Source organism: Crocodylus porosus, unplaced genomic scaffold (genome assembly GCF_001723895.1).
Source record: "Crocodylus porosus isolate Cpor-Errol unplaced genomic scaffold, CroPor_comp1, whole genome shotgun sequence".
In the NCBI taxonomy this organism is placed as follows: Eukaryota; Metazoa; Chordata; order Crocodylia; family Crocodylidae; genus Crocodylus; species Crocodylus porosus.
The window spans coordinates 34792174-34811049 of NW_017728943.1; the positions used below are offsets into that span (position 1 = coordinate 34792174).

At 41.9% G+C, this 18876-nt stretch overlaps 1 protein-coding gene across 1 annotated transcript in view; it reads left to right on the top strand.

The window, feature by feature from the left end:
* PCSK2 (proprotein convertase subtilisin/kexin type 2) overlaps positions 1-18876 on the top strand; it is a 183348-nt gene that overhangs the window by 104680 nt on the left and 59792 nt on the right. The gene's annotated exons all lie outside the window — the stretch shown is intronic.

The window sequence follows — 18876 nt, forward strand, 5'->3', positions numbered from 1 at the left end:
AGTCAATGACTAAATTTCCATTTACTTCTGGAGGAACAGATTGCTTTGGTGGGATTTTCAGCTCACCCTGAGGGAAGCAGGTGTCCATTTCCCATTGAAACTTTAAGGGTTTTGGACACCTCATTTACCCTGGTCTCATTAGAATACTTTAGCCATATCACTGAAGGGTAATAAGTTTAAATATATTTTTAATGGGAAATTCTACATGCTGGTCATTAGAATCACTACTCACTAGCTAACTCTTGCTTTCAATGATGAAATAACATTTCCATAATCAGAAAATAAAGTATAGGGTGAAACTGTTTTGGATGGCTTGAAGCATTACTAATTGGATTTTAGATTGTTTGGTTTCTGTTGGGTTTTTGTTTTTGTTTTGTCCTCTAGTAATAGGTTTTCTCAAATAAATACTGGTATAGCAATTAAACACCATCATCAACAGAAATATTAAGAGGAATTGCCTGTACATCTTCAATACAAGAACTCTTTTAAATAGGCACTCAGGGGGTATGTATTTTGCCTATTTAGTCTGGTCTGTGGCTCTGGGAGACTACAGATCACCAATTTAGCTGGCACACAGCTGTATACTGAAGTATGGCAAAATGTTGTGAACTTACTGGAATTTACACTAAATGCTGTATATAGTATGTGTCCTTTTTAAAGAAAAACTATTCAGTCCTGCACCATTCTGCAAACTCCACTGTAGGCGAGGCGTAAAATGTGTTTTAAGATCTCATGATTGGAGTATTTGGTATGTTTCTGACAGGGTCTCTGCTAGGCTGCCAGAAATCCCAGCAATGAAAAGACCTTTTCTTCAAGAAGCTGATGTGGGACAAACTGGCTAAATTCCCCTTCATCCAGGTAGATAGATGGATCAGGGTTGAAATACCAGGTTGATCAATACCTTAATAGTAGGAACAGACAACATCCTCTGTGCCTAGTAATGGGGAAACTGCCCTTGGTATTCTAGTGATAAGCTAATTATTTCAATAATTCAGACTCATTCCTGATTTCAGTATGTTGAAGAAACGGAAATTTCACCCAGGTAAAATTGAGGAAGCTGTAAAGAGAATCAAACCTTTTGTATTGGATTAAGCAAAAAATGAAGTGCATTTTACATTGTTCAAGATTTGTTTCCAAGGTTCATTCCTTCAAGAGAGTCTGTTTTCTCTATTCCACCTTGTCCTGAACAGGGGCAAGAAAGAATAGAAAATAACATTTCTCCTCAGGTAAGGCTGGCCAGCTACATAGAAGTCTCTGCCTCTTTTGGAGCATGAAGACTTTGTTTGCTAGAGTGTCTCTGAGCATATCTTATAATGGAAAATGTTCCTCATCCTGGAAAAACACATCTGTTGTCCCAGTAAACAGAAGTGTTTTCTCCAGGACACCTGTTTTTGCAGGTGCCAGTTATTGTGTATTGTGTCATGGTTATGACAACTGTGAAGTTCTTCTTTTCTGTCTCATTAGCAACTTAATATGTGCGCAACTAATGAGATAGAAAATGGAAGTTGTGACACTATGAAGGTGGCTATGAAGTTACATTTTAATCATAAATGCTCTCAGAACTTTTTAGCTTTAAATCCATTAAAAAAATTAATAGTTAGAAATGGCAGAGGACTGTCTTTTATGTCTTCTGCATAACAGTAGGAGTCTAGTCTTTATCAATCCTACTTCATGTGTCTGGAAGCATAAAACAAAGCTGGCCCAACATAAAAACCTGCTACTGACAAGGAGGATGGGATTGTCTCAAATGGTATATTTTCCCAGGAATACACAGCTGTGCTTGCAGCTGAAACCAAAATTATTTCTTTCAGCAAAAACTAGAGTTCTAACTGCATCGGTGAAATATAGATGTTAGCACAATCTGAGAGAGACTGTTCCCGAATCACTTGGCTCTTTCAGGAGTTGGAGCGATAGACCAGATATTCAGCTGGTGTTCATTAGCATTGTTCCATTGATTGTAATATTTCTAATGGAGCTCTAATGATTCATACTAGCATAAGATTTGCCATAAAATATTTTCAATATACAATGTAAACCACTCAGGATCAGGCAGGTACCTAGATATCACCACTGCTGTTAACAAATATCCTGAAAACATTGGTGCACACAAAATGTTTTCATCCCTCTTCCCTATTGCATCCATATGATAAGAAGATTGAAATTAAATGTGTGTTTTAAAAGAAAAAGAAGAAATGTAGCTCAGCACAAAGAATGCTAATTTTGTAAGCTAAAGGCCACAGAATGTGTGTGTCTTGTTCATTGTGTCTTGTTCATTTTTTCCCCAATAATCCATGTACTTCATTAATCAACTGCAGGCTGAGGAAACACAAGGTTGCTTGCCCTTTTAATCATTACCCAGTGTTATTCATTTTCACTGGAGGCTTCTCCCATGGAGCACAGGTTAACTATAGATTGTTATAATGAGAAGTGCATGTGTGAAAAAGTGCAGATAAGGGTATTATTGCTTCATCTCTGGGCAAACACTTTGTTGGGTGAGTTTTTATTAGACTCTATTTTTGCAGAATACCTTGATTTTCAATATGAGTTAAAAAATAATAAAGGAGAGATGCTCAAACTTGATCTTTACCATATCTAAAGGGAGACATAGCACTGGAGGGGGGGGGGTGTTGTTTCCAGTTTGTATCTATCTCTGCTGACTAATTTTAATTCAGTCTTTGATAGCACTTATCTGGAGTTTTACATTCCAATAATATTCTGCTAGCAAATTCTATCTCTGCTAAATCACAGTTTTCAGGAGAAAAATCTGATCTTTCCATAGTAGGGTTGGAAGGTTGTTGCATTGTAGCTGCAATGGTGCAGAAAATACTGTATGTAAGATTATTTTTTGGTGGCATCTTTTATTGGTCCAACTGTATAGTTGGGAGAGATTTTAGACAAGCTTTTAGGCACAAAGTGCCCTTCTTCATATCTGCCAGAAGAATGGCACAAAAAGGCACTTTGTGCCTTAAAGCTTTCTAACAAGCCAGTTGGTCCAATAAAAGTTACCCCCCCCCCAAAAAAAAATCTTACTTTTTGCTGTTTTGTTTCCAAATATTTTCAGTTTCCTTACTAACTATTTGGAGGAGGAAAGGCTGATCACAAGCACCCAGCATGGTTAAGAATAAATCATGTAAAACAAACTTGATCTCCTTCTTTGACAAAGTAACTACTTGACTGGATGGAGGGAAGGCTGTGGGCATAATATATCTGGCTTCAGCAAGGCTTCTGACACATAACTATCTCAAAATCAGAGAAATGTGGACTGGACAAAACTAGTATAAGATGGATAGATATCTGGCACAATAGCCACAAGCGAAGGGTAATTATAAAGCCATGGATCCATATAACAGTGGCAGGAGGCTTTGAATGGAACCCCACAAGGGTCTGTCCTGAGCCCAGTGTTGTTCAGCGTGTATCTTAGGGACCTGCTACATGTTCAGATTAAAGCTGGATAAAAACCAGCTGTAGAGTTGTTACACATTTTCACGAACTAACTTTATAGCAGGTGGCCTTTTCTGTAGCTGGATTTTTATTATTATTATTATTATTTTACTATGTAATAATTACTTTGCATGTGTGGTTGATCTAAACCTATTGTACAATTAATAATCAGTTAAGCATATGACAGTTACTTTGCATGTGTGGCTGGTCTTACTTTTCACATGTGGCTGGTCTAAATTTATTAAACAATTAACCAGTTGTAATGTGTAGCATGGGCCTTAATGATTTGGATGCTAGCATAGAAAGATTCTTGAGCAAGTTTGCAGATGGCACAAAACTGAGAAGGACTGCAAACATGGGGGAACACAGTTCAGAAGGATCTTGGCAGATTGGAAGGTTGGACTAGAGCTAACAGGATGAAATTCAGCACTGACCGATGCAAGGTGCAACACCTCAGGAAGAAGTCACAAATACAAATAAAAAAACAAAATGGGTCATGAATGCTGCATGCCCCCAGAGGCTGGGGGGGCATGGCGACTGCCTGCAGGCGGTGGTGGTGGTGTCAGCAAGTGGTGTTGGTGGTGAAGGGGGAGTGGGTGGTGAGTGACAACTGCCTGCAGGCACTGCTGGGAAGGTCAGCAGTGCTTTTTTCAGGGGGTGCAATGCCAAGCTCAGGGGGTGCATGTGCACCCATGTGCACTCCCTACATGTCACCAATGAAATAGGTGACACCTGCCTGGGTCGCAGCACTACAGAAAAAGAATCTGTGAGTCTTGCTCAATCACAGACTCAATATGAGTCTGCAGTGTGATACAGCTGCACAAAAAGTGAATGCAGTTTTGGGATGCATCTGTAGAAGCAAGATACAGAAGTTGAGGTGACAGTGCATCTCTGCTTGTCACCAGTTATGCCTCATCTGGAGTACTGTGTGTAGTTTTGGGCTCCAAATTTTAAAAAGGAAGTGGAGAAGTTAGAGACAGTCCAGAAGTGGGCAACAAAAATGATAAAAGGCTTAGAAGGCAAGTCATAGGGGGAGAGGTTGAAGAAAGTTAGGTGTGTTCAGCTTCTAGAAAAAGTGCTTAGGAGGAGACATGATAGCAGTCTTCAAATACCTGAAGGGCTGACATAAAGAGGAGCCAAAACACTTCTTCTCCCTTGCAGCAGAGAATAGGACATGGACCAACAGCTTGAAATTGCAGCAAAGTAGGTTTAGATTGGATATCAGGAAAAACTAAAACTTCTTCAATGTTAGAGCAGTGAGGCAGTGGAATAGATTGCTAGTAAAGTTGTGGACTTTCTATCATTGGAGGTGCTCAAGAAGTAGTCAGACAGGCATTGGATAGGGATGATCTAAGAGTAGCTATTCCTATGTTTTACTATGGGCATTCCTATGTGTCTGAACTTTGCTAATTGCCTTATGGGCTCAGGAGGGAATTTTCCCCGATCTTGCTACTATACGTATCAGGGTTTGGGGTTTTTTTGTGGTTTTTGTTTTTTAAAAAGCCTTCCCTAGAAGGGACTAGATGTTGGGTGCCACTAAGGCTGAGGGTTTTGACTGGGATGTGCCAATACTCCTGGTAGGACTTAAACCTGGAGGCTGCTGGTTAGATGTCTTGCCCCTTCGCTTAGGCTCTGGCTGATCATCACCATGTTTGGGGTTAGGAAGGAATTTCACCCCATTTGTATGGAGTATGGGGGGTTTTGCCTTGTTTTGTAGTGGGGGGAATGGCCATCTTCCTGGAATTTATCAAGAATATTTTAACAACCTTTACAGCAGCAGGCTGTTGGCCACTGGGCATCTATATACGCCTGACACATTCTCTGACGTGCTAATTAGCACACGTTGGAGCAGACTCGGTTAATTAGCATGCTTTAGCTGCCTCAGCATTATGTGTATTCAGCGTTACATTCTTCAAAATGGAGGCAGAGGCACTTTATCTAAAGCTTGTTGAATGAACTTTAAAGTGCTTCCACTGCCATTTTGAAACATGGGAAACTGAATACACGAGACGCTGCGGGCGCTTTAATTAGAGAGGCTCCTGAGAGCCACTGTAATTAAAGCACTTCCCCCTCTCCACCCCAGACATGTAAAAAGATGCCCGATGGCCCTCCTGCTTCACCTGTGGCAGTTGAGGGTGTTGTGTTTTGTGTCGGATCAAGGTTGACTGTGTAGTTTTGGTAATAGGTTAGACAATGGATTTGTATAGTTTCATAGGTTCCTAGTTGTTAGGGTTGTAAGGGACCTCAATAGATCATTGAGTTTGACCCTCTGCCCTGTGCAGGAAAGAGTGCTGGGGTCAGATGCCCCAGCCAGGTGCTTGTCCAGTTTCCTCTTGAAGACCCCAGGGTGGGGGAGAGCACCGCCTCCCTTGGAAGCCCGTTCCAGATTCTGGCACCCTTACCATAAAGAAGTTCTTTCTGATGTCCAACCTCAATCTGCTCTCTGTCAGTTTGTTGCTGTTGTTCCTGGTTATTCCGAGGGGTGCCCTGGTAAACACAGCATCTCCAGTTTCTTGCTGCTCCACCCCTGATGAATTTGTAAATGGCCACAAGAACCCTTCTCAGCCTTCTCTTGTGGAGGCTGAAGAAATCCAGGTCCCTCAGTCTCTCCTGATAGGGCCTTACCTGCAGGCCCCTAACCATATGAGTGGCTCTCCTCTGGATCCTCTCAAGGTTATCCACAGCCCTCTTGAAGTGCAGCGCCCAGAGCTGGATGCAGTACTCCAGCTATGGCCTGACCAATGCCACATAGAGGAGAAGTATCACCTTCCTGGACCTGTTTATGATGTCCCTGTTAATGCATGATAGAGAACAATTAGCTTTACTGATCACTTTGTCACACTGATGGCTCTTATTCATCTTGGAGTCAACTGTGAGTCCGAGATCTCTTTCTGCTGCTGTGCTGCTGAGACGGTTAACCCCTAGCCTATAGGTGTGTTGGTGATTCCTTCTCTGAAGATGTAGCACTTTGCACTTGTCTTTGTTGAACTGCATCTTATTCTTTTCTGCCCACTTTTCCAACCTGTCCAGGTCTGCCTGAATTTGATCCCTTCCCACTCTGTTTGTTAACTTTACCCCATAATTTTGTGTCATCTGCAATGGTTTGGATAGGGATGATCCTGCTTCAGGCAGGGGGTTGGACTAGACGACCTCTCAAGGTCCTTTCCAGGCTTACTTTAAGCTCATTGGCACTTGAATCCGTTGCCAAATTGGTCAACAGTAATATCAAGTCTGATTAATGCAATTTTGAAGCTTTTGCTCAGTCAAGAAATGGCATCTAGGACAACTCTTTAATGTATACAGCTAAAATGTTGGCTGTGGTAAAAATCTATTAATCATGCAGAGACTTGCCTATTGATAAAATATAAATGATGATGTGCTCTTCATAAGAACATATGCAATTGAAAAAAGTTCTATGAGTAGCTCTTTTATACAAATCTCTGTTTCAAAGATCACAAACCTTATTTCTGGTAATCCTTGATTTTTTTGGTGGTTTCTTAGTCTTTCATAGAGAAAAAACAGTAAAGAATAATTTTTGTTAAAGAAAATATGAATAAATCAGAACAAAGGTCTTGAGTATACAGCATGTCTTGAGAAGAAATGACAATTATGAGTTGTGTCACTTAATGTTTTACTGGAAAGAGCTCAGATACTAGACTAATAATTATGTTATAAGAACCTATATAGAACAGAATAGAATGGACTAGAATAGCATTGAATAGCTTCTCAAGAATTTATACCACTAACCTATGCAAATTAATATGCATCTCTTCAAGGCAAAAGAAATATGGGCAGCATTTTGTAGCATTTTTAAACTTCTTCATTCAAAATGTCTAGCTCCTCTTGATTGGTTTGTAATATTGTCCTTTCATCTTGCTCTACTTCTATACAGTTTAAGGGAAGCACTGGTTATACTCCCTGTAGACTACCTGTTTATTCCATTTCATTCTATAAAGCTTTTAGAAAAATAACTAACTTAAAAAGTTTCTTGCTTTTGGTCTATTCTCCACTTTTCAGGTTTTCTGTATTATCCTTTGTCCTAATTAAAACAAAATGAAACAACATAATATAGAGCAAGTCTAACGTCTGTAACTAATACTTCCAATAGCCTGAATCATGTTTTCTTGTATAAATGTATAGGTTCATAATTTAGTTTTTATTGCAGTAATCTGATCAATGTGTTAGTTTTGCCTAACCAAAATAAATATTATATCTGCATTTGCTGTAGCCCATGGACTTCTCTCTAAACTCTCTGATAGCTGACAGAGCTATGAATGATGACTACATTTCCTGTTTTGTTTCACACCAATACCTTAACTCATGCCAGAGTGACTTGCTTTGGTTTATACTCCACAAATTAAGAGGATTATCCTTACAGGCTTTCTTTGTCTTTCCCCCCAGATAGTCTTTTGATTGATATTCAACTTTATCTAGCATCTTTGGAAAACAGGATGACTTTTTTTGCCTTTTGAGTTCATTAAGAACAGCACCAAACCCAAAATGTGTCTCTCACAATCATTCCCTAGAACTTATCTATCTCAATTCAAGTTCCCAGTTAAGCATTCACCTCTCTGAGCCTGTCTGGTTTCTGTATTATCTGTGCATGCAACATTTAAGTCATTGTGATAACTCTGACTATAATTACGTTTGTAATATATGACCTCAATTTTGAGGATTTTCTACTACTGATGAACAAAAAAGTATCTCAATTCCAGTTTGCAAAAGGTACAGATTTTTTGGAAGTGATATATTTTATTGGACAAAATGCATATTTGGGAGATATTTTAGACAAGCTTTTGGACTTAACCTCAAGACCTGAGGAAAGGTTCCTTGCACCCACAAAGTGTGTCTAAAATCACTCTCAACTATGTTGTTGTTCCAATAAAATATACCACCCTAAAAAATCCATTGCTCTTGCATTTTTGCTGGAATATCATGGCTACAATATCAGTTCTACACTATCTCAGTTTGACATTTAAGAAAAAAAAATGTCCTTGGACTTGATCCAAAACCTACTAAAGTCAATGGGTTTTGGATTAGGCCTATTGAAAATAAATATATAGTGGATAATGGACTGGTCTCTCTTTTCCTCCAAATGTGTCCATTTACATTATATAATGGTTAATTCATCCATTAAAACCCAGCAGCGACCACAGCTCAATATCTGTGATATCACAACTATTTCCTATTCTGACTCTAGGAATACAATTAAGAATAATGGACTTGAACTGTAGTGTTTTTTACTTCATTTTCATTATCTGTGTTGCTCCCTTGCCTTTGATGGGGTTACACTGGTGGAATATCCATGTGACATAGGAGAAGCTCAGGCCCCATTTCTTATTTAAAATGAGGATTTTTTAATGCTAAGTTGTTGTATAAGCACCTAATGTTTCACAGAGAAATTCACTGGCATCTCTTCTTGCTAATAAAATACAGCCTATTACTATAAAAACTATGAACTTTATGCCTGTAAATAGCCAGCTCCTGATGTTTTTTTCTTTCAACCTTGAAAAATCCACAAAGAGCACGTTCTGGATTTAGAATCTTGAAATGTGCTGCTTGCTATGAAGGTGATAACAATAAACCCTTTAATTTTCAAAACCATGTGTAGCTCTATAGCCATTCAATTCCCTTTACCTTACGGTAGGCACACCTCAAAGACTTATGAACTACTTCAAAAATTAAGGGGTAGCTGGCTAAGTACATGCATATTTAAAAGCTTCTGTAATTTAGCTTTCTTTTGCCATCAAAATGTTCAACCAGTTAAGTAATTAGGTATTCATATCCTGTTAACAACAGGAGTTGTACTGCTGATTTCCCACGTATCACACTGGAAATTATGGAGCCGTGACAAGAACATCACAGGGTACATTGTTAGGTAATCTCTGTTAGAAACCCACTACTGTTACTTTCCCATTCCAAAATGATTGTGCTTTTTTAAAGTCCGTTTGTGTTAAATTCTTTTACGTTTCTTGCCCAAGCCAAATGAATATTTGTGGGAAGGGAAGCCAGAGCATAATTAGGTAGGCTATTTTTTGATTTAAGGGACTTATAAAAATAGGTAAGCTTTCACTTTTTAAAAATTCTTCTCATTTTGTTGTTGCTGCTGTTGCAAAAACCAACTGTAAAATATCTTGATCTAGAAATCTTTAAAAGTGTTTTATTTGTTATGGTTCATTTTGGAGCTAGTTGGTCAACTTTATATTTGAATATCCCCAAATTCCTTGAGGACTTAAAACCTTTTGGTGGCTTTTTCAGTGTCTGAAAATCTGTAGGCCAATTAGTTATAGTACAAGGAGATTACAAACTTGGCCAGCTTTGCCTGCATGTTTCATAAACTGTCCCAAAGTTATTTATTACTATTATTGCCTTTTTACAAACTTAGAAAGCATCTCTTGTGGTGCCACTGTTCTGACAACAGTGTGTATTCCAACACTGAATTTTTTCTCCCTCACCAAATAGCAGCAAATACCTTAGCCTTGCAAGGCAGTTTCTTAGTGGTGAAATAATCAGTAATGTAATGCCTGGGTCCATACTAAATGTAACAAACAAACAAACACCTGGTCTTGGAACAGAAAGGCAAATGGTATGCATGGCAATCTCTTCTTTCAGCATTCTTGGCCCATCACTTACGCCTGGAGATCCTTATGCCTCAAGAAAGGGTGCTAATTGGAGACCTGGAAGAGAACAAAACCTTCTGTTGCTCACCCAACTTTCTGTTACCTGAAGAATGAATAAAGCTAAACTAAGAACTTCCCAGTATATTTTCCCAAGACTGGACATTTTTTCACATGCCAAGAGAGGGATCTTGGTTTGAAGTCTAGGAGTAAAAGCATTATCTAACTATATCTACTGTAACATCTTATTATTTATTTTATGTATTAGGCTGGATTCTTTTACCTTTGTTTAAGGAGTAAAGCACTACATACTCTGAGTCTCTGTGCAAGATAATGTATTATCCAGCCCACTTATAACAAACTTTTGGATGTTGGAATTACAGTACTCTGTCAATTTATTTTTCATCACAGTGGAAATATAGACTCCTAATTTCGTAAATTTCTGGATATTTCCATTTTTATGTGCCCAGGATTCCTTGGTTTTCACAGGGTGCATCTACATGTGCAATTAATGCTATAAAGATGCAGTATTTTACTATGCAATATGCCTTCACAGGGGAGCAAATCTACTCCCAGTGGGATCAGCTTGGCACAGGGCTGCTCCTACTTTGCTCTGGCCCACTGCGGCAGCCAGGGGAAGCTCTAGGCTCCTCCCTGGGTATTAGCCTGGAGGCTGCCAGGGAGCACTGTGCTGGTCCCCTTGTGCATGGGGCCAGGACAATTCTTCCAGCTGCAGTGGCAGCTGTCTCCTGGCCCACTTGCTCCCAGCAAGCTCCAGGCTATGTGGGGATTTTCCTGCCCAGCCTGAAGCTAGCTGGGAACTGCTACTTCCCAGGCTGGCCATGCGCCCCACCCCAGCACAGCTTCCCTGCAGCTGCAGGCATGCTCTAGCACCCCCTGGATCCTAGCCTGAATGACTGCAGGCAGGTGCCTGCATTTCTTCAGTCCAGAGGGAATTTCTGTGCACCTGTAAATTGATTCAACATAGGCAGGTTAGACTGACCTTGAATCAATGCAGGCTCTGGCTTTTTGAACATATGTCCTTAGTCCTAAAGTATAAATGAAGAATTGAATAAGCATTTTAGAGAAACTTACAAGCCCGTGAGCTATAATACAGTATTGCATTAACTTTTGAATAACTTTCTGATCTATTATGGCCTGGTTCATTTTCCAAAAAAGATAGACTGTAGAAATTGTGTTGCCATCTCATTATTAAAGGTCAGAGTACTTTTGTCTGGCTGAGCTTTTTCCCTTTTCATGATGGACCCTTAAATATTGAATACAAAGACTTCTAATATTCCTAGAAAAAAAGCCTATTATATTTACAATAAGTAGGCAGTTCACATTTCAAAGAGATTTTGAAGATGACTTGCCACCTCATGGACATGTTCAGGGTGTCAGTAATTTCAAGATATCATCTATTTCCAGATATCATATTCCAACCATAAGCTATCACAATTACATTCCTGCTTAGCCTAAATGAGGGTATAGCGCATACTGCAGATGTGGTTTTGCTCACTACTTGGCATGCTGGAGAAGTACTAGTAGAGCTCATATAAAGCATAAGGGGATTGCCTCTGCAAATCATTGGGTTCAATGGTAACTGAGTGACATTCCAGGGTCTGTGATATCCAGAAGGTCAGGTTCAACAATCTAATGGGTCCTTTTGGTTTTGACATCTGTGAAAGTAAGTGCCTGTCACCATAAGGGGTCTTCAATACTTTGAGGTCTGAATCAAATCATCATAAAGATTGGGTAAGTTTTCTCTGCCACCAAAGAGCATTATATTTCCTCTGTCCCTTTTGATTTATGACATCAATATTAGGCATACTCCCTCTCTTTGTAAATGTAAGGGTAGTGCATGTTGTTTTCAGGAAGGAGCCAGCTTGTGCTAAAGTGCAAAGTCTTCATGCTGGCCAGAGAGTAGTACAGTAGCAGCAATAGCCATGAAGATCCCATGTCATGCCTCCCCATTTGTTGAAGGGAATACTCTTAGTGAGGAGAGGATAATTTACTTGTAGGACCTCCTCAGTCTTTATTTGTTTGAGACTACTAGGAAGGGTGCCAGTTACTGATATACTGACCTGGGACTGAGATCCACAACCTATTTTACATAGACCACAAGAGGGCATGTTTATATGTTCATTAATGCACATTAGGTGAGGCGCATTAAAGCTAATACCTCCATTGTGAGGTACTAGAAAAATGCATGTTAGTCTATTTGAATGCATATTAACTAAAGAGCACTTTTTTGTGATTGTGGCAGGGCACTGTGGGTGCCTGACACTTTAAGGCCAGAGCTAAGCAGCCATCAAGTGCTTGATTAAGGCAGCCATTTTAGATCTTTGGCTGCCTTTATAAAGATCTCAGTTCCCTGCTGGCTGGGAAGGCAGCAGCATTCCATGGCTATGAGGCTCCATAACAACCTGGAGGTAAGGGCAGGAGCTGTAGGGGATGGTTAGGAGGCTCCTGGTCCTGGGCATGACCTGAAACTGCACCCTGCTGGGAGTGGGTGGCCTGGTGGGGCTCCCAGTGGTGCGGGAACCCCCAGGAATGCTAGGCCAGTTATCGCCCCGGTGAAAGGCAGGTAGGGGCACCTTAATACTAGCCATCACCTTCAGGTGGGTTTACATAACACTGGAGGCAGTTGGGGCCACAGTTTCATAGTTTCATAGTTGGTAGGGTTGGAAGGGACCTAAGCAGGTCAAGTCCGACCCCCTGCCATGGGCAGGAAAGAATGCTGGGGTCGAATGACCCTGGCTAGGTGATTGTCTAGCCTCCTTTTGAAGATCCCCAGGGTCAGGGCGAGCACCACTTCCCTAGGAAGTTGGTTCCAGCTCTGAGCCACCCTGACTGTGAAGTAGTGCCTCCTGATGTCTAGCCTGAACCTACTCTCAGTTAGCTTATGGGCATTATTCCTTGTAACTCCCAGTAATGCTTGGGGGAACAGGGACTCTCCCACTGCCTGATGGTCCCCCTTGGCAAGTTTGTAGGTGGCCACCAGATCCCCTCTCAGCCTTCTTTTGTGTAGGCTGAACAGGTTCAGGTCTTGTAGTCTCTCCTCATAGGGCCTACCCTGCTGCCCCCTGATCATGCGAGTGGCCCACCTCTGGACCCTCTCTATGCTATCCACATTCCTCCTGAAGTGCGGTGCCCAGAGCTGGATGCAGTACTCCAACTGGGGCCTGACCAATGTTGCATAGAGAGGGAGAATCACCTCCTTGCACTTGCTTATGATGCATCTATGGATGCATGACAAAGTTGTGGTTAACCTTCCTGACTGTGTCCCCACATTGGTGGCTCACGTTCATCTTGGAATCAATAGGCATGGCTGTGGCCACCTGAGCCCTGTGGGGTACAAGACCCTGAGGAGAGAGAGTGGGGGCCAGGCATGGCTGTGGTCACCTGAGCTCTGTGAGGGGTGCAAGACCCTGAGAAAAGGTAGTTGGGGCCAGGCATGGATGTGGCCACCTGAGCCCACTGGGAAGGGAAGCCCCCATGGCCCCAGTGCGGCCTAAGCTTGCTCCAGTGGTAGGCTGGGAGCACGATAACATCTGGATGCCATCTGCGAGGCATGGGCTGCGGTGTAGGGGAGGTACGGAGCCACAGATAGCACCCCCTGGCATTGGGGCAGTAAATGGGCATCCTCCCACCTAATTAAGATCGATTAATTAATAACAAGGCATGGCAGGAAAGTCAGGCGGGGGGCGTGCCCAAAGGCAAGTGGGGCAACTAGCACTGTGGCTAGTTGGGGAACCCTCTGCTTCACTACAGTGATGCTTTAATGTGCATTAAAATAGGCTAAATCACATGAAAGTGCACATGCAGATGTGGCCAGAGACTTCAGGCCGACCATTTAAAAAAATACCTTGTTTACTAAATTCTGGATTCTCTTCTTACAATGTATTTATTCATGGACTGTTCTTGGTATTTCTCTGAGATCACCATCCTTTGTCATTCTGTGCTGCAGTCAAACTAACACTGAGGTTAAAAATGAGGTTTTGCAAAGTGTTGAGAGAGGAAGGGAGAAAAAAAAAAAGAAGTCTCTTTCTCAGCTAACCATGATGTCATGAGTGCCAGACTTTGCCTGTAGTGGAACAATAAGTGGGTGGAAAAAAGGAGATGTGAATCACTCAAGAAAGTTCTTTCAGACCTGAAATCATATCAGCAATTGATTGATTAGTTCATATAAAGTCAGAACCAGAATTTTAACTATTCCTCTAGTTAATACATTGAGCCATATTGTAAACTAATGGAACTATATCACTTTCTGCCATATGAAGATCAGCCCCATGCCAAAGAGGGCAGGCACACAGCAAGATATTTCTAACTCTTCAGGTACATGCACATGTCCAGTGATGTGAACCTTTAATTAGCCAGGTTACCGTGCATCTTCTTGTAAATGCTTTTAAAAACACAAATGAAAAGGTGCTGCATAGTCCTGGCACTGAGAAATTTAAAGTTAGAACTGCTGCCGCATATCTGTGGAATTTTTGAACAAACCTAAAGAACAGCACAGGGCAAATAGACTACATACTTTAGGTGACAAATAGCGTGAACCTTACTTATGTCACTTTTGTCTAAGTGATAGCACCTGTGTAGTTACTATTAATGTTTCCTTGAACTCCGATGGTATCCCCATTGGCAAAGGTTATGTTGTTTCCTTTTAAAACTCAAATACGAGTTTATTCCCTCTCCTCAATATTTCACATGAAACAACCAAATTATTTATTTCCCCTGTCTGACTTTGAGCAGTGCTCAAGCTCAATTTCTCAAAGAAATTACATGATATAATTTGGGCCTGTGTTTTCTTCTTGACTTTTGATCAGTAAAGAAATTAAGGGAGAAAAATGTACGTTAGTAAGCACAAATACGTAGGAGGCTGCTTCTGCACAACTGGATGCTACATTTATATAGTCCTTTTTTTTTTAAAAAGCTCAGAACTCTAGGGCTAAGTACAGACAGTCAAAAAGCCCAAGGCAGAATTGATTCGGTCTTTGCAGGTTTCTCTAAGCTGTGTAGATGGGACCGATAATGTTCATTCTTCAGTTGGGGAGGGCAGGCAGATGCCTGTCCTGGCCTAGGCAAAAGGCAGTGGATGCTCCTGACTATTGCTGAGCCCAGCTGACCTGGGACCATTACTGAGTGGCTGCTTGGCACATGCGTCCAATCCTTTGCTGTCCCCCTGCAGGGGGGAATGGAGCCCCCCACCCTGGTCCCAACCCCCTCAAGCTTGGGTCTGCCCACATGGGGGGAGCCCTGCACCATGGTGGTTTCACTACTCCTCCCGCCCCGCCCACATGGCCAGGCTGGCTGCTTAACCCCACCCCCTGTGAGTCTCTGTCTCTGACCCACAGTTGGCAGAGGGGAAGGAGCTTCTCATCCCTCTCCCAGTGCCCCCACACCTGAGCCTAACTATGGGGAGCCACGCATCATGGGGGATTTTCCCTTGCTTGGCTGGGCCAGCTATTCAGCCTCACCCCCTGCAAGTCTCTGCTTTTGATCTGCAGAGTGGGAGGGAGAACAAGCCCCCTGCCACAGTCTGGGCTCCTCTGTGCTGGGGTCTGCCCAGCTGTGGGGAGCCCTGCACAGCAGAAACTTTTCCCCACGCTGGCCCTGGGTTCTCCTAAGACCCTGGCTGAGGGGCAGACCAGGACCAGAGCATGGGGTTCCCCCTGGGGCTCCCAGCTAGACAGGCCCCAGCTTGGGGGGCTGGGACCAGGGCAGGGGGCTCCGCCCCCCCTTTGTGGGCAGAGCCAGTGAATCACAGGGGGTGGGGTTGTGTAGCCAGGCTGGGGTGGGGGCAACTCAGGTGGGCAGATGCCAACTAAACAGGAGCCCTGGACAGAGCTGGGAAAACCCCCTGCTGCTTGGGGTTCCCCCATCTGGGCAGGCTGCAGCTTGAGGGGGGCAGAGCTTTGGGGAGTGGCTCTGTTGCCCTGCCTCCCCACCTCTCACTCCTGCTCCACCAGGCTCACAGGTACAGACAGGACTCAGGCTGGGAGCAGAGGCTTTGCAGCCTCAATTCTTTGCCAACTCAGGGGCAAGACCAGATCACCTTGGCCAAAGCAGAGGAGCACTGGCAGTGGCTCGCCTGCCAGCCCTACGAGTGGAGGCTAGAGAGTGGGGTGCAAAGGCTCCTGGCATACTGGGGGACTGTGAACTAAACTGAGTCAGGTGGGGTTCTAGAACAGAAGTTCGATAGACCAGTCTAACCTAAACTGATTAAATCTGATAGTGTATTGATCCAAGTCATCTTAAACCAGGTTCTGCCATTTTGAGGACTGGACTTCTCTTCTGGTACAGGTTTAGAGCAGTTTCCAATCACTTATACTGGTTTATGTGTAATTTCTGTCTCTACCCCAAGGGACGAACTAATCCAGGCTCTACCACCAAAAATGAAACTATTCCATATTTGAGCATCCCTTTTTGTAATGGAAAAAAAATAATTGTCCATGGGTTTTTGGACAAAATTATTTTGGTTTTATGACAGAAATATTTTGTTTGCTACTTTTTGCATTAGGAAGTTCAAATATTTCATGATTATGTCTCATCCCATTTTATGACTAGGTTTAATATGAAGTAGCTTGGTTAGGGTGAGAAGGACTTTCTTAGCTGAAGCTGGCTTGTTGTGTTCAGGGGAGGGCCTGAAGAAAATTAATATTGAAATCAGTGATTTTCTTTCTATATGGGTTGGTCTTTCTAGTGACTCTTCTGAGTGTATCTTAGACAACTAGCAGTTTCTCTGCATTCGGTACTCTAGTATCTACCAAACTCAGATAGATAAATGAGATGTGCAGTTTTCTTGGAGGGAATTTTTGAGAAGCAGATATTTGATTTGCTTGAATGCAGAGTAGGGTACAGCCTACTTATGGCAAGGTGGGTTGTATTGCTTTCTGTATCCATTTGCCCATCCCTACTCTGGTACATGGGACCAGAGGGGATAAGCTTAAATTAGGTATCTGCATGTCTGCTTCCTTCCTACAAAAATTGCCACATCTATCTTGCTTTGGTTTTAGTGGCCTATTAGTGGTTTGAACACTGCTGCATTTCCTCCAGGTGAGAAACGGACTGAGTCTGTTCCTTTTCTGGATTTAAATTGGGAGAAAAACATTCCACTAGCATTCAAATATTATAGGAAGAATACCAGAAATTCTGCACCAGTGAGACACCAGCAAACAGCCCAAAACACATCACATTTGGCTTTGAGTGTGAGCATGCTCACGTAACTAGTTAAGAGATGAGATCTGAATAAATTATAACTAGTTTACTTTCCTCCAGTCTGCTTAACATCAATGCCTGCATAATCCATGGCAATGGTATTAGACACTTTAATTCTTTATTAAAATGCATTTATCTTTGGAGTAAACAAACCTAGGAATTGGGACAGAATGTACTTTATTTCCTAATTCAATTACCAGTAGGCACAGTCAACATGATTTCCACTTTGACTTTACCACGTTGTCGTCCAGCTTGTATTGCTATAAGTGGACACTACATGTTAATAAATGAAAGGCCTTTATCTTCTGTTGATTCATTCACTTTTCTTCAGTGCCTTACACTATGTAATAGGGTAAGGGTGAAATCTTGGGCTTTCTGAAGTCATTGACTTTATAGCACCAGGATTTTACTTAGAGACAGTGTTTGTGCTAGGTAACAGATGCCGTTGCTTTTTGACTTAAAAAAAATCTTATGCAACACATCTGCTACCTGCTATTTGAAATCAGACAGTTTGCAAGGTTGTTGGCATTTCCTTCTGAAATTCACAATAGTGAAGAGTTTCTGCCAATTAAAAATGGGACTAGGTTTTTAACCTGAATCAACCTCTCCCCTTGAAAGAAAACATTGATTGTGGGCAGTTCCTGACACTGCCATTGAAATTCATTGTGGCCTTGGGTGCATAAGTTCACCTTTACAGCTTGTATTTCTGTTTCCACTCTTACGTGCCCTGTCTTTTTAGAGTGTCAGGTCTATAAGGCAGGGACCATCTCTTGCTATTCCGTGACCTTTATGCTGGAGAATAGTAGACAACCACAAGATAGACAGGCAACACACTGAAAACCTGAACTCAGTTAAAAGTATCAAGATCTTTATTGTCCATACAGGTTAGATAGGACCTTTCTTTCTGCAATTCTCACCCAAACAATCCTTGAAGCAGGAATTGCATGGTATTTAGTTTAATTACCACAGAAGGCTGAAGGGCTGTCATCTCTGTTTTATATTTTATATTGGTGCAGTGTTCCAGGGAGCCTGAAAGTTTTAGATTTGGCAGTTTTGAGACTTCAGTTATACTGATAGACTTCCTGTTTCCTTAGTCTATGAAGTAGGAATTTGCTGATAGGGAATGTTGATGAGCACAGCTATTCATATGCAAGCCTCAAATTATCCTCAGTAGTATAATCAGCCAGATATTAAAAAAATACAAATACATATTAATTAAGAACTAACATAATTTCATTCCTTTAGTAAGGGGTTTATTAAACTAGGCTCGGTGAACATACACCAGGAAGAGAGCTTAGATAAAAGCTTGGTTCCTGGTCACCTTTTATTTTTGGCTGGCAGAAAGGGAGTAGGGTACTTGCCCATTCGAAAACTTTGCATTTAGACATCCACAGAGGCAGATGGGTACCTGGTGGGATTTTCAAAATTTAATTGGAAGTCAGTGGGATATAAGACCCCCAGACTTGCTCATGAATAGCTGCGCTTCTCAAAAGCAGTTAGGTGCTGAACTCCTAAAGATCCTGAATTAACTCGGAAAAACCCACAGGGTTCCTATCTGTATCTTGAAATAAAATTCTTCCTGCAATTTGCCTGTAAA